The sequence below is a fragment of the Colobus angolensis genome, unplaced genomic scaffold (assembly GCF_000951035.1).
Source record: "Colobus angolensis palliatus isolate OR3802 unplaced genomic scaffold, Cang.pa_1.0 Scaffold183, whole genome shotgun sequence".
NCBI lineage: Eukaryota > Metazoa > Chordata > Mammalia > Primates > Cercopithecidae > Colobus > Colobus angolensis.
The window spans coordinates 4,204,267-4,213,323 of record NW_012114966.1 but is presented as its reverse complement, the minus strand read 5'-3'; the positions used below and the strand labels follow the sequence as shown (position 1 = coordinate 4,213,323).

At 38.8% G+C, this 9,057-nt stretch overlaps 1 pseudogene across 1 annotated transcript in view; it reads left to right on the top strand.

The window, feature by feature from the left end:
• LOC105510130 overlaps window positions 1-5,757 on the top strand; it is an 18,447-nt pseudogene extending 12,690 nt beyond the window's left edge. Inside the window, exon 3 of the transcript XR_001001527.1 lies at window positions 5,309-5,757. The product of XR_001001527.1 is annotated as a 60S ribosomal protein L31 pseudogene (transcript). The remainder of the gene's footprint in view (window positions 1-5,308) is intronic.
• The last annotated feature ends 3,300 nt before the right edge of the window (window positions 5,758-9,057 follow it).

Sequence of the window (9,057 nt, the reverse complement as noted above, 5' to 3'; positions counted from 1 at the left end):
AGAGAGAAAGAAAGAAAGAAAGAAAGAAAGAAAGAAAGAAAGAAAGAAAGAAAGAAAGAAAGAAAGAAAGAAAGAAAGAAAGAAAGACTACAATACAAAGAGAAAGTGAGTTGTGCCATCAGTTCTCTGTGAAAGTTTGGAAACATTTATTCAAACTAGATATTGACATCCATTATTTTAATACAGCTTCACAAGAGTATCTGGACAGCTATGAGTATTTCCATTTCATAGCTGAGAAGATTCAGACACAGGAAGGTTAGGTGCTTTGCTTGAGGTGCCCTTGTGTCCTTGTACAAGGATTTCAGCAAACTACAGTGAAAGTGAATTTGTCCTTGGCCCATATCTCACTTATGTAACATAAATGACATAAAATCTCCCATTTCTAACACCTAAGCATTTATTAATTAACAAGTGTAGAAGCCGCCAGATTGTGTTGATCTAAATGACAATGGGCAGGATATATGAGATATACCAGTCAGCAGAGCGTGTTAAACCAATCCATCTTCTAAAGTTTAGGAGTTCATAAACAACGTGCATCCATGTGAACATGATTCCCCAACTCGGCAATCGGAATACTCATGCCCAACTGTTGAGTCAAAATTCTAATCCTTCTTTAGACCGCAACACAAATTCAAGCATTAATTATATATCTTCTTTTCCATCTAGCTTCTCTCCGACAGGCTGCGCTGTACTCTCATAGGTGTGATTTGCCTTCTTTGGGGAGAAGAAGGGTTGTGAATGGATCAAAGAAAAGCCCCCTTTTCTATGGTAAATGCTAATTTTCTAGCCCTACTGGTCTGCAAACTAGCACCTTATCTCCACATTACCCCTGTGCATCTCCAGAAGGGACAAACCTGGTCAACGACTTGCAGATACGATGCCAAAAAAGGAGGTTCACATGCAATTATGGTCACCAACCTTGAAAACTTTCTTCAGGTTGGCCGGGCACAGTGGCTCACGCCTGTAATCCCGGCACTTTGGGAGGCTGAGGCGGGCAGATCACAAAGTCAGGAGAGCGAGACCATCCTGGCTAACACGGTGAAACCCCGTCTCTATTAAAAATACAAACAATTAGCCGGGCGTGGTGGCGGTCGTCGGGAGGCTGAGGCAGGAGAACAGAGTGAACCGGGGAGGCAGAGCTTGCAGTGAGCCGAGATCATGCCACTGCACTCCAGCCTGGGCAAGAGTGTGAGACTCCGTTTCAAAAAAAAAAAAAAGAAAAAAAAAGAAAACTCTTCAGGTTAACTGAAAGTCTAGTTTAACAAGTTTAAAACAAAACAAAACAAAATAAATAAAACGATTTTGAGAATAGGTGCACTTCCTCTATAAAAGAGTTCTGGGCTTTAAATTTAACAATTGTCTGTTTTTTCTTAGGTCTTTTTCTTCTCTCTGAGTTAAACTGTTGTGCTTTTGTTATAATAATTGTCTAGATTCCCATATTATCATCCTCATCATCACATTCAATAATTATAAACTTTTATCAAGTTTTTGCTAAATGCTGTGCAAGATGCTGTACTAAGCAGTGAATTTTCTCTTTCAGTCTTCAAAAAAATACTCCTATAGGACAGGTACTATTGTATTAACTTCATTTTATGGAAGGATAAATCGAGACTGCTACTAGGGAATGGCAGGACTCTGATATAAAGCCTGATTCAGAGTCCATGCTCTAACCACTTGCATAATGTGCTCTCGCAGTTTAGGAGAAAATTGCACGTTCAGTTCCCCACCTTAGCTAGGTTAGATTAGATTTCCTCTTAGGGCCTTTCTAACTTCGATAATAAAATATAAGCTCCATAAAGACATAATTTTGTGATTTTAAAATTTCTTTCCAGTGTTGTGGCCACAGTGCTGGAAAAATGTCTGGCACAGAATAAGCATGCAATACCATTTTATTGAACGAATGCTTAATAACATTCTGTGTACGCAGTAGAATGTACTTAAGAAGCCTGAAGCTTGGAGTCAGAAAAACTTACAGTTAAGGAGTGAATTGCTTGTATGTAAAATACATAACATCCCTGAACCAGGAAAATGAGCATAGCAATTCCTTTCTTACAGGTGATTCTTCAAGACAAATGAGAAAACGTAAGCAAAACATCACAGAACTGGAACATTGAATGAGTTCTTACTGTTGTTGCATGTCATCAGAAGTTTTCTTGCATTACCTATTTCTCTCCTTTCTCACTAGGTTTCTTATTAGAAACCATCTATGTACATTTGAATTTATTCCTTAATCAAGCCTGGCTTACTCAATTATTGGTCAAACCTCATCTATGAATAATTTAGAGACGCTTTTGGATTCTAGTATCATAAACAAAAATACCATCACCAGAATCACCAGTAGAATCTGTCTGAACGCAGATGGTAAGTCAGTGCGATGACTTTGATGGGTGGAGAGAAAAGATGGGTCAACTTTCATTTTAGGTAACAGGGACACGTGCATTCAAGAGAAACAGAAATCATTGGATTGGAGGAAAGAGTTATTGCAACAAAAGAGGCTATTATGGTGGACAACATGTACCTACTGTCAAGTACCTGAGAGAATGGGCTCCTTATTTTTATTCCTCAAAAATGAAGCAGCGTGTGCCAGTTGGAGTTCTCAGTAGAAATATGAGTGTGTTTATGTGTATCTGTTCCAATTCAAGTTTTAGACAAATGAAGAAAAACAGTTTCAGTACAGATCGCAAAACGAGCATCCTCAGAGGAGGGAAAAGAAAGCTGAGGTTTTCCCAAGGATCTTATTTATTGCCAAGTGCATCCAAAACTGTTTGCTTTCTCCTGCTTCATGAATTTTCTGTGTTCTTTTTGGCACCGGCCCAGTAGATCTGGAAACCAATTTCCCCTTGGTCAGGAGTTGGCACTCCAGTTGATCAGTGTAATCCGGGCTGCCCATGACCAGTCTACTCTCAACAGATGTTGCAAAAGACTGTCCAGTTTTGCCATTCTTTCCCTGGCAGCTTTCCTGTTTTGTTTTGTTTTGTTTTGTTTTTCTTCTGAAGTCTGATGTTTCCTTGCAGTACACAATGTCAGTCTAAGGAGCAGATATGTTACAGAGCGAGAGCTATTTTTCTAAGCTGATTCCCCAATACCATTTGCTGATTAAATCCCAGGATGTTCACTGTACAGGCTTTGCACAAAAAGGAGGAACCAGGACGTATTCAAAATAAACTATCATCTGAGAATTGGAAATTACGCATTTACTTTCCATAAAAAATTATTGTGAAAGCATTTGATTTTACAGCCTAAGCTGGTCTGCGATGATATGCAAAACAGAAGACAAAACTTTTTTTTTTTTTTTTTTTTTGAGATGGAGTTTCACTCTTGTTGCACAGGCTGGAGTGCGACTGTGCTATCTTGGCTCACTGCAACCTCCACTTTCCGGGTTCAAGCAATTCTCCTGCCTCAGCCTCCCAAGTAGCTGGGATTACAGGCATGTACCACCATGCCCGGCTAATTTTGTATTTTTGGTAGAGATGGGGTTTCTCTATGTTGGTCAGGCTAGTCTCGAACTCCTGACCTCAGGAGATCCACCTGCCTTGGCCTCCCAAAGTGCTGGGATTACAGGCATGAGTTACTGCACCCAGCCAATATAATTTTTGTATGGTTGAAAATACTGAAATTGTTCTAAACTACCTTTAAAGGCAATTTTGGAAGCACAAAACATACTGGATATGCTACATATTATACAAAAAACACATGGCAGATGACACCACTTTGTCTAAACACTAATTATTTGTCATATTTCTATATTGCCTTTCTTTTCCATTAGTTTAAATAATAGGTTTCTTTTCCAATTGCTTAAATAACAGGTTTAGAAATGACAATATATACTTTCTCTGAAAAACATAGAATGGAGAACATTTTCTACAGATGTTCTGTTTCCACCTGTAAGCATTTTCACAGATACAAGCCAATTTTTAGAAAACATTGAGAAACAATGTCTTTACCATTTCACAGACTAGTCAATAATTTCAGTTTCAATGAACAAGAGGTTGATTTGTGCTATCTTGAGGGAGAAGAGTTTACTGTAAGGATAGACAGGGGCTGGAGTAGAAAGTAGGGGGGGTGGTGAGGGACAGCCTGCTGTCCTGTGTACCCCTCTGGTGCTCCACAGCCTCTGTGATGGCTCTGCTTCTCTCTGCATGACTCCTCCATTTTCTCCCTTTACAGGCTTCATCCTCTCTTCCCTATCCTGGAGCGAAATTATATATGGATTAATCTTATGCATATTCATCTCTAACTGCTTCTCACACACACAGAGAAGTGAGTATAAGATGAGTATCTTGAAACTGTTGTTCTCTCAGTCAGCTTCAGTTTCCAGGTGCCTCACATACTGTGATTATCTAACTGCATTGAGTATAATTCTAGTATTTAAAGATACACATTTTCAATAAAACACGGCCAGCCAACTAACTACTTCCTCTGGTACTTTGCTGAGGAAACAATAATCTTCCCCAAAGCTATTGAAACATCACACTATGTTTGGATTTTTCAGGACACAGTATCCTGGTCCCCAAAGTGGCACCTCTGTAAGGGATTATTAAGGGCAAATTTGACTTCCTGTAATACCAACTGCATTTGGGGACCATCCTTCAAATACACAGTTCCACTGTATATCTTTTAGGCCTTCTTAAAACGTTTGGCTCTGGCACACCCATAGCATCTTTTTGCTTCCATATCACACCTCATCTTCACAGTTTCTCAATTCTAAATTCTGAAGGAGAATCTGATTGGCTTGCCTCCATTTTTATTCCAGAAGATAGATAAGAGTTTACTGACTGGAATACAGATTGCTTGGCCATAGATCAACTGTTTATTCCAGTTTAGTTTTTGGGGGGTGGGGGGCGTAGAAGACAGGAGTGGCTACGACCACCTAGGATCAGGAATTGTACACTGTGGCATTTTCTTTCTTTTTTCTTTTTTCGGTGACTTGGATTTTATCTAGTTTCTTATTGCTGCTATAAAAATGATCACAAATTGATTGGCTTAAAGCAGCAGAACTTTACTACTATACAATGTTGGAAAACAGAAGTCCAAAATTAATCTCTGTAGGTTAAAGTCGTTAAGACTTCAGGGCTGGTCTCTTCTGGAGTCTCCAGGGGACAATCCATTTATTCTCTTTTCCAGCTTCTAGAGGCCACTTTGATTCTTAGATCATCTCATCTTTCTCCATCCTCAAAGCCAGTAGCTTTGCATCTTCAAATCTCTCCCTGCTTTTATAACAACTATGGCTTTTCTACCTCTCACCATTCTACCTCCCTTTTACAGAAGCCCTTGTAATTACATTGCACCACTCAAAAATCCTAAATAGCTTCCTTTCCAACTTGGACCCGGCAGAATGGCTCCCGCAAAGAAGGGTGGCGAGAAGAAAAAGGGCCGTTCTGCCATCAACGAGGTGGTGACCCGAGAATACACCATCAACATTCACAAGCACATCCATGGAGTGGGCTTCAAGAAGCGTGCCCCTCGGGCACTCAAAGAGATTCGGAAATTTGCCATGAAGGAGATGGGAACTCCAGATGTGCGCATCAATACCAGGCTCGACAAAGCTGTCTGGGCCAAAGGAGTAAGGAATGTCCCATACCGAATCCGTGTGCGGCTGTCCAGAAAACGCAATGAGGATGAAGATTCACCAAATAAGCTCTACACTTTGGTTACCTATGTACCTGTTACCACTTTCAAAAATCTACAGACAGTCAATGTGGATGAGAACTAATCGCTGATCGTCAAATACATCAAATAAAGTTACAAAATTGACTTTGTTTTGGTTCTTTTTAGTTGCAATATAATGTGCTTGTATATCCTATCGTAATTATGGGATCATTTGAAGAGCTTTTCCCACATTGATGGCCTGTGTTGCTTTCTCCCCATCTTCTGGGGTTGGATTTGTGAACAGGGTCTAGGCAGGTTTTTAAAGGTGATTTCAAATTGCAACCTAGTTTTAGAACCACTGTTCTGGGTAGTTGGGATACTGAAGGCATATTGTTAATGATTCTACTTGTATGTTTTGCTAATTCAAAGATAAGCATTTTTCCAGAAACCAGGATGTAGAATCCATTTGCCATTGGCATCGTAACATTTTAGGAAACAACTTTAAAATGACATACTATCTGTAGCATCTTAAATTTAATGAAATTAATGTGGCAGTATGTCTTTTAAGTTTCTGCCTGTATCTATATTGAATATAGTTGTCTTCTAAAATAATTGATTTTTGGTGAGATAACCAGATGCATATTTTAACTTATCTGTGATGGCCCTGTTGTACCTGGAGCCAAATATCAGAAGTAAAGTTCCTTAAGGTATCAGTAAAAAAAAAAAAAAAATCCTAAATACTTTCCCTATCTGGAGATCTTTATTCTCATCTGCAAAGCTGCTTTTGTCATTTAAAGTTACATATTCACATGTTCTCAGAATTAGGAGGTAGATATCTTTATGGAGTTATTATTCTGTCTATCAAACTGACCAATAACATATGTGCTTAAGTTATGGCAGTGGTATTAATCCGTACACCAAGGCTCCTAAGAAGACAAACTTTCCCTTTTTACTCAAGACTGTACCAGTTTTATCACCAAAGTCCAGTGTGTTTCTATACCTGCTGTTCTATTCAGATTGGGACAGTTAGACTACGGCATTTTTTATGAAAACCTGTATGGAAGGCACATATGATACCAACCACAATATTTCAGTTTTTATAAGTTTTTGTTTGTTTGTTTTTTGTTTTTTGCTTTTTTTTTTTTTTTTTTTGAGACGGAGTCTCACTCTGTCGCCCAGGCTGGAGTGCAGTGGCGCGATCTCGGCTCACTGCAAGCTCCGCTCCCCAGGTTCATGCCATTCTCCTGCCTCAGCCTCTGAGTAGCTGAGACTACAGGCGCCCGCCACCATGCCCGGCTAATTTTCTGTATTTTTAGTAGAGACGGGGTTTCACCGTGTGAGCCAGGACGGTCTCACTCTCCTGACCTCGTGATCTGCCCGCCTCGGCCTCCCAAAGTGCTGGGATTACAGGCGTGAGCCACCGCGCCCGGCCAGTAAGTATTTATTTTTCAGAAAAGTAAGCAGCTCAAATTTTCATGTTCAATGGTTTCGTGTCTTTGGCTTCTAAGTGGAAAAAGCAGCTCAGGAAAAGAGTAAAGTGGACTTCATGATTAAGTGCAAATTTGTTCATAAAATAATTATTTACAAACAGATATGAATTCGATGCTTGGGGAAATTGGGACTACGGAGATATGACTTCTAGCTGGGAAGAATTTACATGGGAAGTAATGATTGTGCTAGATTTTGAAAATAAGTAGAAATCATTCTCAAGAAGTTACAGGAAAAGGAGATTCCAGGCTAAGGCAGTACTGAGAATAGTTAATACTGAAGCAGTGAGTGGGTAAAAGAGGGCTAAGTGAAATGAATTGGGGTTAAAGGGTATAACATTTTGGAAGCCAGAAAAGACAAGGTGTTTATGCCTTATTAAACAAGTCATGGAAAGTCCAGAGCAGAGAACTGGTGAGATCAGAACATGCTCCATGGTGATAAATCTGGAAGGAATGAGAAAGACAAGCTTGCAAGTGCAGAAACCAGAGGTGGACAAACAAGTTAAGGCCCTATTACAATTTTACTTCTGTATTAGTCCGTCCTCACGCTGCTATAACAACATACCAGAGACTGCGTATTTACAAATAAAAGAGGTTTAATCGGCTCACAGTTCTACAGGTTAGGGAGGCCTCAGGAAACTTACAATCACGGTGGAAGGCAAAGGGAAGCAGGCACATTTTCATGTGGTGGAGGAAGAGAGAGAGTGAATGGGGAAGTGTTACATGCTTTCAAATAACCCGATGTCATGAGAACTGTATCATGAGACGGCACTAGGGGGATGATGGTAAATCATTAGAAATCATCCCCATGATCCAATCACCTCCCACCAGGGCCCACCTCCAACAATGGGAATTACAATTCAACATGGGTGAGGACATAGAGCCAAACCATATCACTTTCTAAGCAATCTATCCAAAAGAAACATAAGCACAACTATACAAAAAATATTTACCACAAAGTGATAAAATATCTTAAATGTCTATTAACAGGGGAATTTTTAACTACATAATTATTCATCTGTGCAGTAGAATACTATATGGCTATTTAAAAGAATGAGGTATTTGTATATAAGAAGAGATATCTCTAATATCTTCCTAAGTAAAAAGAAGAAAGTTGCAAACAAACTTTACAGTGTCATCACAATTTTACTAAAAAACAATAAAGGATACTATTGCGTAGAGTGAGGATAGAGTTTGATGCTCTGGAGTTAAACAGGCAAGGTCAGAATTCTGGTTTAGCTACTTATTAGATAGTATAACAAGGATAATAAGAGTACTGTATATACTTTACAGAGATTTCACAAAACAGTTATTTGAAGTACTTAACAAATTGCTGGCACATATTAATTGTTATATAAATATTAGCTAATATTTTCATATGATGGAGATATTGATATTTACATGTTATATTGACAGATGAAGGACATATATTTTATGGGCATAGTAAAATCAGAAAATAAACATTGCTAATGATTACAACCGTTGAGCAGGGAGATTGATGGAAAGGAAATGTTCCATTTTTACTTTGTGCATTTTTGTTTGATTTGAATTTTTTTTAACAAAAGGCATCCATTAGCCTTTAATTAAAAAGGAGTTGAATACTGTTTTGGAGAAAATAGGTTATATGATCTGAACTTGAACTTTAATGGGAGAGAAAAATGATAGATAAGAGAAGTATCTATAAAGCTGACACAAGAGAAAGCACTTGTCCACTGGCTGGACACTAAGGACAAAGAAGGGGAAGACATTAAAGTTGGCATGGGCAGTTTGAGTCTTGATGACTAATAAAACAGCTCATACTCCTAACAGCAAAAAAGGAGGAAGAGTTTGGAAGCAAAGGTACATCAGTTTTGTACTTTAGTGATTAATGATAATGTATTGATTATATAGCCATTTCACTCTCTTTGACTGAATTGATACAATTTTCACTCCTTAACTGATGAGAAACCTGGAGTAGAAGAGGGAATAGTTTTTAAGGTTA